This window comes from Glycine max, chromosome 4, assembly GCF_000004515.6.
Source record: "Glycine max cultivar Williams 82 chromosome 4, Glycine_max_v4.0, whole genome shotgun sequence".
Taxonomy (NCBI): Eukaryota; Viridiplantae; Streptophyta; class Magnoliopsida; order Fabales; family Fabaceae; genus Glycine; species Glycine max.
In genome coordinates, this window is record NC_016091.4 from 37,274,369 (window position 1) to 37,285,531 (window position 11,163).

Sequence of the window (11,163 nt, forward strand, 5' to 3'; positions counted from 1 at the left end):
TCGTGCGTCGTCGGGCTTGAATGTCTCCGGACGACGAGAGTAAAAAACCTGCAAAATTTTTGAGAATAATTAGAATCGGATGACCAACATCATCCTGATAATGTCGAACTCTATTGCCTCGGTTGATGAAAGGTGCGGATGACTATAAGGTATCTCCGCCTGCCACCTGACTCGCTGTCCCTGGATGACAAAAGGTGCAGAAGACGACGTTAGTCTCTGCACGTCAACGGGCTAGTTTGCCCCTGGTTGAAAAAAGGTGCGGATAACCATACGGTACCCTCGCATGTCACCTGACTTCACGGGTCAGGATGATAGAAAGGTGCAGAAGACGATGTTAGTCTCTGCGCATCAACGGGCTCATTTGCCCCTTGTTGACAAAAGGTGCGGATAACCATACGATTCCCCTGCATGTCACCTGACTTCATGGGTCAGGATGACAAAAGGTGCAGAAGACGATGTTAGTCTCTGCGCGTCAACGGGCTCGTTTGCCCCTGGTTGACGAAAGGTGTGGATAACCATACGGTACTCCTGCATGTCACCTGACTTCACGGGTCAGGATGACAGAAACTGTTTGTACGGATAACCGCTTGGGTATCTCCGCATGTCACCTGACTTCACGGGTCAGGATGACAGAAACCGTTTGCACGGATAACCGCTTGGGTATCTCCGTATCTCATGACCATTTAGAGGAAACACTAGGTCCAACAAAATAGAAGAAAATCACTCGAAGTGTATCAATCTCACAAAGGTAAGTGTGTTATCCTAATTCCGAACCATAGATATGTCATGACTTGATTTTGCAAATCATTTCCTATCAAATCAAAGATTACATGCGTGATCATGGATCAATAGGACTTTTTTTGGGAATGGTGTTTTGGTGAGGAATTTGGCTCTGAGTGTTTGGGCCTTTTCCTTTTCTGTTTTTGTCTAGTGCGGGGCGAGAAATTCGCTGGCACACAGGATTTTGGTTGGCGATCAAAGGGAGAGGACCACTTCGGGTCGTGGTTTCCTTTCTTTCCTTATTTGGGGGTGACAATTCTGTATTGTTCAGATATTGTCGGGTCCAAGGACCTTTCTGTATATTTCTTTTGTTTTCTTCCGATCTTTGATAAGTAATTTTCTTTCTTTTTTGCTTTCCCCAAATATTTGATTGAGAATTTTCTTCTTTTGCTTTCTTCCAATCTTTGATCAGGAACTTTCTTCTTTTTTTTTTTGTTTTCTTCTGAGGGCAAGGTTTATGGTAAGTTGGGATTTTGGCTCAAGGCTTGTAGAACGACTGGACATGATATATGTCAGGATGTTGGTTTGGCCAGCGGTCCAGGGAAAAAGGCGATGTCCCACATTACTTCCATGATACAAATGCAACACTGATGATTAGGAAATTTTATGCAAAACTGGTCATGCATGCACCCATGTGGACACTCAAGCATCAAGTTTTTATGGTCATGTGACATTAGGGCTCAAGATTTATTTTTTCCTATTTTAGTCAACCTAGTGTTTCCAAAACATGTTCTTTTATCAATTCACACATTCATCCGAGTCCATTTTGAGCGATCGGGAAAATTTTCACAGCATTCGCCCTTCAGGTGTATACACATTTTTCAACAAAAAAACCCTTCGTTTTGATCGGTGAAATTTTTTTGTTCAAAGAAAAGCTGGAAGTTATTTTCTTTTCAAAAGCATGTTGGCTTTTTAGCTAACCAATTTAATTTTTATTTATTTTTTATCAATTAAATTATTATTATTCATTTATTTTCTCTTTCTGAAAAGGTCGTGCGGGTGAGGGCACACACGGCCTACCTACATCAAATTACAAAGCAAACGTAGAAGAATGCAATGGTAATTCGCAATGAAAAAAATAGTGACAAAATAACCGAGAGCCGTAATGCCAGATTATAGTGGAAACAGAAACAGTAACTGAAAGCAGTAATGTTAGATGACAACAAAAACAATAATTGAAAGCAGTAATGTAAATCACAAAAAAGTGTGGTGACCTTGGTCATGTGGCTCCACTCCCTCCCAAGAAACCAAGCAGGTCAGTCATATCCTCATCCATACGGGATTCATCCACCTCACCGGGGGACCCTGCAGGCTCCTCCCCTGCCTGGGCATCGGGCCTGTCCCCAGGCCATGCGACCTCAGCCCCAAACTGCTCCGGGGTAGGGCATACAAAAGGGCCAGAACCCTGCCCCTATTGACTGAGGCTGAACCAGTAGAGACACTCATGTATCTGCACCTATCCACGGTGGTTAGCCGCCTGCTGGTGAACCAAATGTTGTAGATACCGCTCCACGCCCAGTGGCCCAGCCGAATTGGCCTGCTCAGGTGGCGGCGGTGCGCCTACGTCCTGATGTGCGTCACCCTGCGCTTGCCTAGGTGTGCAGTACTTCTCGATGAAAGCTTGGGTGATCGGCGGTCGGATTACCTTGCTGGGGGTGACAGGAACTTCGTAGGACTGGTAGAGGCCCGTGATCAGAGTCGAAAACCCCAGGGCCGTATTAGACTTCTCTGGGTCCGGAGGGTGCCTAGTAGGCGCTGTCATACCCTAATTTCGTCCGGGGACCTTTGCTTGGTGGCATGCAACTTGTGTTTGGTCATTTTGAGGTGCTTGGCACCCCTCATTAGGCAATTTGTGAAGTTCCGTGACGTGCCGAAAATCAAAAGAAAGTATTGATGCACAATCCGTAAGGTTCCGTGACACACTGGAAATCAAAAAGGAAGCATCGTGCACAATTCGTGAGGTTCCGTAATATTCCGTAAGTCAAAAAAGGGATGATTATGTAATCCGCAAGGTTCCGAAACATTACGGAAAGAAAACAAGTATCATTACGAAATTCGTAAATTTCCGTAACTTTACAAAAAAAGAATCACCAAAAAAAAGCCAAAGGGGGTGTATTTAGTAAAATATGGGTGCAAATAGTAATTTTCGAATCTGGGCCCTTCTAGAGGTTTCTGGGCAATTTCTTGCTTAAGGTTGAAGCAACCTAGCTCGCCTGGGCGAGCTAGGTGGCCACCACACCCCCCGTTTTGTTGAAAAATGGGATTCCGGGGCTTCCGGGACACCCGTAATGCTTTCGTAAAATTCCCATAACCCTCAATAAACATATTTAACTTAATACGGGTGAGAGGGAAGAGAAAAAAAGAAGAAAATCAAGTCCTATATGCTTCCGTAACTTTTTCGTAAATTACGAAAGAAGGGGGGTGAATTTATCAAAATTGGGGGGGGGGTGCAAATAGCAATTTCGAAATTTTGGATTGGGCCTTCCAGAATGTTTTTTTGAAGCTGGATTACTTCTGGAGGAAGCAACCCAGCTCGCCTGGGCGGCAACCTCCTCCCCCTTTTTCCTATAAATAGGCTGAAGGGGGCTGTTCTAAGGATCCGGGAGCCCCATGGCTTTGTATTTCAGCTGTTTTGGGTGAAAATAATTTTTTCCGTGAAGAAAATCCAAGCCGAGGTGCTTCCGTAACGCTCCCGAGATGTTTTCGTAAGCAAATCCGTGAAGGTTTTCGTCCGTTCTTCACCGTTCTTCGTTCTTCAACGGGTAAGTTTTCGAATCCGAGACTTTCAATTCATTTCTTGTTTTTTTTAAGCTTTCATCTTTATTTCGTTCATTTTCGATTTCTTTTCTTCCGTCTTTAACGCGCTTTTACCGTTTATTTAAGCCGTTTTCTCACCTAATAAATGATAAAATGAATTTCAACTGATCATTTGTGTTGTAATCTCATTTAATCACTTTTAAAACGAAATCTAACCGATCGTTCACGCTATAACCTCGGTTAAACCAAAAAAAGTAAAATAATAACAAAATAATCAAAATATCTTGAAAAATAATAATAAAATAATCAAAATATCTTCGAATAAAATAATCAAAAAAATCAATCGGACGTTTTTCTTTGGAAGTTTCCTTGAATGAATTGATTAATAACTAAAGTGAAACTAAGACTAAAATCAACTCACAAATCAAGTTTTGTCCAAAAAATCACTAAAAACCGTTTTAAGGTCCAACGCCTTAAAACGGTCCTCTTTGCTTTTATCGGTTAACATGGACCGTTCAAAAGCATAAAATCAACATGTAACTTTACCGCTTTTGCAAGAACTACGTAGGTATGATTTCCTCATCGCAATTGAGGATACGTAGGAGCAAAAGCCCCGCTTTTGTAGACCACCCCAAGAGATCGTTAATGGTCCAACGCCTTAACGTTTCTCTCCTTTCAAAATCAAAAGACCGTTTAATGGTCCAACACCTTAAATGACCTTTTTTTCAATCAAAATATATCTTGCAAAAAAGATAAAAAAACAGCTTAACCAACACTTTGTTCTGAAAGAACTTCGTAGGTCTGATTTCCTCATCACAATTGAGGAATACGTAGGAGCAAAGGGAAACACCCTTGTCGACCACAAAAATAGAAAAAAATATAAAAAGGTTATAAAGGATATAAGGACATAAAAGGGAACGTAAAAATCAAAGTCATGTTTGCACATTCGATTAAAGGCTAACGTCCCTTGTGACGGACATGTGGGGTGCTAATACCTTCCCTGTGCGTAAATACAACTCCCGAGCCTTTCACTTAAAAGTTCGTAGATCGCGTCTTTTCCGGTTTTTCCGACGTTTTCCTCAAATAAACGTTGGTGGCGACTCTGCGCGTATTCCTTTCGTGGAACACGCATCCCGCGAGTCACGCGTCGCCCTCCCGCCGAAGGGTAGGTTGCGACAGTTGGCGACTCCACTGGGGACTATTTTTAGAGAGTTAGGCCATTTAATCTTGTGCAATGTTTTATCATGACTTTCTCCTTTGTTGGTTTCCCTTTATTTTTTATGTTCTTGTGTATATAAACTCTTTGTTGCTTTTAGTGCGTTTTAAAATGTATGCATGAGGTAAATATTTATTCATTTGATGCACACAAACACCAACACTATTTGCACACACTGTGAGTTAAAAAAAGGGCCCTATACCCGGGTTCATGGGAACATAAGGAGTGGAGGTGAATCTGTGATCATGCTAGGTCTCCGACTTGCTTGATTACAGTGAACCCTCATCTAGAGTTTTTCTCTTTGAAAACATATTGTTGCTAGTAGTCCCTACTGCTGCTGTATGTTCTTCGAAGGGGATGATACCTCTAGAAACCATCAAGAGAGATATGACTACCTTGGGGGTTATCACTAAAAGCCTAGTTAGCTATCTCCCTTATAGGTCCCTTAAATAGGGGCACGGAGCAAACACGCTGCGTGCCATTTTTTTCACACTGCCATGCATAAGTATCATATACCCTTTTGCTTATATTCAGTAAGTATTGTCATATTATGTACATTCCCGTATTGCACCTTTTGCATATGCATCGCACACGGGTTCTGTCTTGATCCCCTCTGTAGACAAATCAACGGAGGGTCCGTGTCACCGTCTTAAATACATACGTTGGGGCACTTTGCTACCCCTAGACGTTGTGTCTAAGAAGGAGACAGTTTCCTGGGCTCCCGCATTCCTGAATTACATCTGTGTCATATGCATTCCCTCATGCATTCATCCATTCCACTCATGATAGATGTTGGAGTTTTGATTCGCGCCGATTTTTTTCACTTTAGTAAAACATGGGATCAAGTCAAATGCCTTCGCTTAAAAAGAGGTTCTATCAAGGTCAAGAGTCTAGGGATCACCAGTCTAAAAGAGCTAGGACAGTTAATGGGGCAGCTCGAGCGGCAAGCTTTTCGCAAAGCTTACGGTAAAATCTGGGACCTAGCCATGGTAGAAGTCTCCACAGAGGCCATTGCCTCCCTCGCCCAGTATTATGATCAGCCATTGAGGTGCTTCACCTTTGAGGACTTCCAGCTATCACCCATGGTAGAAGAATTTGAAGAGATCCTAGGATGTTCTCTAGGGGGAAGGAGACCATACCTCTTTTCAGGGTTCTATCCCTCATTAGCTAGAATTTCTAAGATAGTCCAGATCTTGGCGCAGGAATTAGACCACAGAAAGCAAGTCGAAAATGGGGTGGTTGGAATACCAAGAAAATGTTTGGAGGTAAAAGCAAGAATCTTGGCAGGTAGAGGCGAATGGGCCCCATTCATAGACATTCTCGCGCTGTTGATCTTCGAAGGAGTCCTCTTTCAAAATGTGGATGGGTTTGTGGACCTGGCAGCGATCGACGCTTTTCTTGCCTATCATAACCACAAGGAAAGCCCGGTTGTCGCTATGCTAGCCGACCTATATGACACCTTCGACCGAAGATGTGAAAAGAACAATACAAGGATTGTTTGCTGTACTCCAGCTCTTTATGTATGGTTAGTCTCGCGCCTTTTTTGCCCAGAAGTGAGGCATGCTTGCCCATTAGAAAGCCACCATTCATGCATAGAGAAAGGAAGGGCGAATTGGGATCAACTCTTAGCAAGCAAAGAAGGAGCATCTGTCAACTGTTTCCCTCGATGGAAGGAAGGAAGAACCGAAGTTCTTATTTCATGCGGAGGATTTCCAAATGTTCCCTTGATGGGGACAAGGGGTTGCATCAGCTATAATCCCGTTCTTGCTATAAGACAACTTGGCTATCCTATGAGAGGAACACCACTAGAGGAAGAGATCGTGCCTGTCATTTCATGAGGTTTCAATAAGACCAATGTGGAGACACTTCAGAAGGTCCGCAAGGCATGGGAGGTGTTGCAAAGACAAGGAACTCAGAGGTAGTAACAATGGGCCCATCGGTGGCTACCGTGAGTGGTTGAAAGCCCACGTGCAAGGTTTGGATTGGCTCCCAAGTCTGAAAGCCACTAAAAGGGAGGAAGGTGAGGCACCGGAGGAAGACGAAGGGGTGCAGGCCCTTAGGACAGAACTCAAGCAAGCTCAAACAGTCAAAGAAAGGTTCAAATCTGCAGCTCTTAAGATCCGAAAGGAGAATGTCGAACTGAGAGATGTAAATATAGCTACCACCAAGGCTTTGGAACAAGAGACCAAAATGGCCCGTAGGGAAGAACATAGCCGGAACAAGTTCCGAGGGGCTCTGTGGGGCAGTAACAGCGAACTTAAACTCCGAAGAGAAGAAAGGGACCAATCACGAGTAGACAGGATGAGTTGAAGGCTTGCTCGAGGTCCAAGAGAAGTTTGTCTTAGCGTTTATGCGAGACAGAGACCAACATGTTAGCCATCATCAGCAAGTACCAAGAGGAACTAAGTCTAGCCACGGCCCACGAGCATAGGGTGGCGGACGAGTATGCCCAAGTGTACGCGGAAAAGGAAACTAGAGGAAGGGTGATCGACTCGTTACACCAAGAGGCAACCATGTGGATGGACCGATTTGCTCTTACCTTGAGCGGGAGTCAAAAACTTCCCCGATTGCTAACCAAGGCCAAAGCGATGGCAGACACCTACTCCGCTCCCGAGGAGATCCACGGACTTCTCAGCTATTGTCAGCATATGATAGACTTAATGGCCCATATGATTAGAAACCGCCAGGAAGTTTGTATTGTCGCTCAAATCTTGACTAGTTATAAACTTTCTGAATAAAATGAGTTTATCCCGCGTTTTTCTCCAAAGATCAGTGCGAATCAAATCACTCCCGCATTTTATCTCTAGCATGCATAAGCAACTCTTCATGGCATCATAATGAACATATCGTTCCTGCATTTGTCCGTTATCATATTCCAGCATCACATTTTGCATGAGTCATTGCATCATCATGCATATGCGTTCAACATACTTTTTGTTCTACAAACTGCATACCTTTTGTTTTCATGTTTGCTCATGCGTGAGCCTTGCATTTTCCTCTACAAAACAAAAACAAAAAAAGGAAGCATGAAAATTCATGGTGCATTCTTGGTTGCATATATTCGGTACCATGGGCCAACCATGTCGGGATCATAAACCTGTTTCACTTAAAAACAAAATGAGTGAACATGGTACCTAATGCATAGTTAACTAAGAAAAGATGTTTCTTCGGGCATCTCAATTTGATAATTACATTCTCCATGCATAGTATGCGTATTCCCGAGTCTTTCATTCCTATGAAATGTTGTTGAAGTATTGGCGATCAAAATTGCCATTCCCTGGGTTATGGGGTTGAACCAAGCTCATGCTTTTTCGAAAAAAGTTCATCAAGTCAAGTTGAAGTATGGAAGTAACTATCTTGCAAAAATTGGGGCAAAAGATGAATCGAGTTACATCACTGCTTCATTTACTGCCAAACACATTTAGGACTGTTGATGTCCTTGTTACTTCCAGTTTCACCTTGACCAAGATGTCATGAACCATGTTGAAAAATCTAAATTGATTCAACCCCATGTCCTGCGTAAAAATTCGCAATACTTCATCTGTGTATCATTCACATACATCCATGCTTTTCATTGGTTGCATTGCTCATTGCATTCTTTCCTTGAAAAAGAAAATAAAAAAAACAAAATAAATAAAATAAAATAAAATAAAAATGAACTTAATCGTTATTATCAAAAAGAAAAAAACACGCTTTACGGCGCCCTTATCGAACCTGTGCTAGAGCTAGAGTAATGGATGAAATAGAGAAGGTGCAAGAGCAGATGAAGGCCGACCCGGAGGCCTTGAAAGAGCAAATGGTAGGCAAAGATTTGGGAAGTACGGGCGGCCCCCCCATTATGCGCAAATTCAAAATAAGCATGCCTTCCCACCATATGGCTGGCCTCCCAACTATACACCACCCAATGTGGCATACATTCCCAATGAGGATTTCAATAACTCCGCTCCCATACTCATTGAAATGTCTCTCAACCCATGGGGGAGGCACATGAAATTCCCCACCATAATCTAGCTGACTTCGAGCCTTGCCTCGGATATGCCACTAAAGGGCAAGCAGTGGGTGGTATACCCATGCCAAACACTTTGGAGGGCCCTTAGTTTCGCCCACAACCATAACCCTTGCATTTTGCGGTGGGAAGAGCCCCTCCTGCTATGGCTGAAAAGGGAAAGGTGGATCATCTAAAGGAAAGGCTCAGGGCCATTGAAGGAGGTGAAGATTATGCCTTTGCTAACCTAGAAGAGTTGTTCCTAATACCCAAACATGGTCATTCCCAAGTTCAAGGTGTCGGACTTTGACAAGTACAAGGGGACTAATTGCTCCAAGAACCATCTAAAGATATATTGTCGGAAGATGGGGGCATACGAAATAGATGAGAAACTGCTGATACATTTTTCCTAAAAAAGTCTTACTAGGACAACTGTCACCTGGTATACTAACTTAGGAACCTTCCTGAGTCCATTCTTGGAAAGACCTAATGGTTGCCTTCGTTAGGCAGTGTCAGTACAATTCTGATATGGCTCCGGATAGGATGCAACTACAGAACATGTGCAAAAAGGGGGCACGAATCTTTCAAAGAATACGCCCAAAGATGGAGAGACTTGGCAACTCAAGTAGCACCCCCAATAACAGAGAAAGAGATTATCACAATGATAGTAGACACGTGACCGGTGTTCTACTATGAAAAATGGTGGGTTACACACCTTCAAGTTTTATAGATTTGGTCTTCGCTAGCAAAAAGATCGAAGTGGGTCTGAAAAGAGGCAAATTTAATCATCCTGCTTGGACGAATGAGAAAACTAGGGCAAATGAAGAGGGTGGGGATGAGGGAGAAACCCATGCTGTGACCGCCATTCCTGTACGGCCAAGTTTCCCACCAACCCAACAATGTCATTACTCAACCCTTCTCCTTACCTACCTCCCATTTATCCACAAAGGCCATCCCTAAAATCAACCACAAAGCCTACCTACCACACAACCAATGCTAAACACCACCTTTGGCACAAACCAAAACACCAACCAAGAAATGAATTTTGCAGCGAAAAACCTGTAGGATTCACCCTAAATTCCGGTGTCATATGCTAACTTGCTCCCATATCTACTTGATAATGCAATGGTAGCCATAACCCCTGCTAGGTTCCCTCAAACCTCCATTTTTCTGAGGATACGACTCGAACGCAACATGTGAATATCATGGAGGAGCCCTGGGGCATTCCATTGAGCACTGTATGACCCTGAAGCATAAGGTGCAAAGTCTAATTGATGTGGGCTGGCTTGAATTTGAGGAGAATCGCTTGTTGAATCCTAACACTGACAAGCGACACCACACATGGGGCAATTTTGAAGGCTGTTGTTAGGTGTCTCTAATGACTCATCAGGATTTCCAAGTTTATGCCATTATTGTAAACCACAGTTACAATGCTAAAATAAATGAATTTGACATCCTTGTCTCTCTCATCCTTTCACAAACACATCTTTGCTTATTCAACTTCCACCGGAATGTGAGTGTAAGCCATTGGTTTGTTTGCTCTAAGCGACCTACGCTCTTGAGTGTTAACTTCCAAGACCGTTCAATCAGAGATTGCTCGTCCTGCACGTTGGTGGGGGTGCCGTAAAACAACGAGTAAAGTTCAAAACGAATAAGTTTCAAAATAAAAAATATAAATAAACAAAATAAAAAAAATAAGTTTCAAAATAAAAAATAAAAAAGGCATTTGATTGACTGTGTTTTCAAGTACAAATGTAGACGTTCATGTGACCTCATTTTGTCTTTTTAGAGAGAAGTGAGTTATCAAGAATAGGATGTTGGACAAATGGCCTCAGTTACCTTAAGAAAAAGGGGGGTTGAATTAAGATACAAAGACTATTCCCCAATTAAACTTTCACTCTCTCTTTTCGGATTAACAATGCACCCTTAACATAAATTACTCAAAAGACAATTCAAAATAAACTTCTTTGAAGAAAAAGATAAATAGCAATAAATAAAAGAAGAGAGGAATGCAAACTTGATTTATACTGGTTCGGCCACTTCCCGTGCCTATATCCAGTCCTCAAGCAACCCACTTGAGATTTTCCACTCTCTTTGTAAAACTCCTTTTACAAAGTCTGAACCACACAGGGACAACCCTTCCCTTGTATTCAAGAATCCCCTACAACAAGAGACCCACCGTTTCTTAATCCCTTTTCAGAAATAAGAAGAAGAGAAGAAGAGGTCTCTCTTAAAAGAGATGGATTGTACAATGAAGATCAATCAAAATTCTTTATTGAATATACAAGTGGTTGACCAAGGAATCTTTTTGAGAGGATAAAGTATTTCAATTCAAAAAAACTCTTAATCTTTTAAGAGGATAAAACTTTTTGGGCAATGAAAACTCCCTTTAAGTTCGTGTTTCCAAGTCACCTTTGATGGTCAT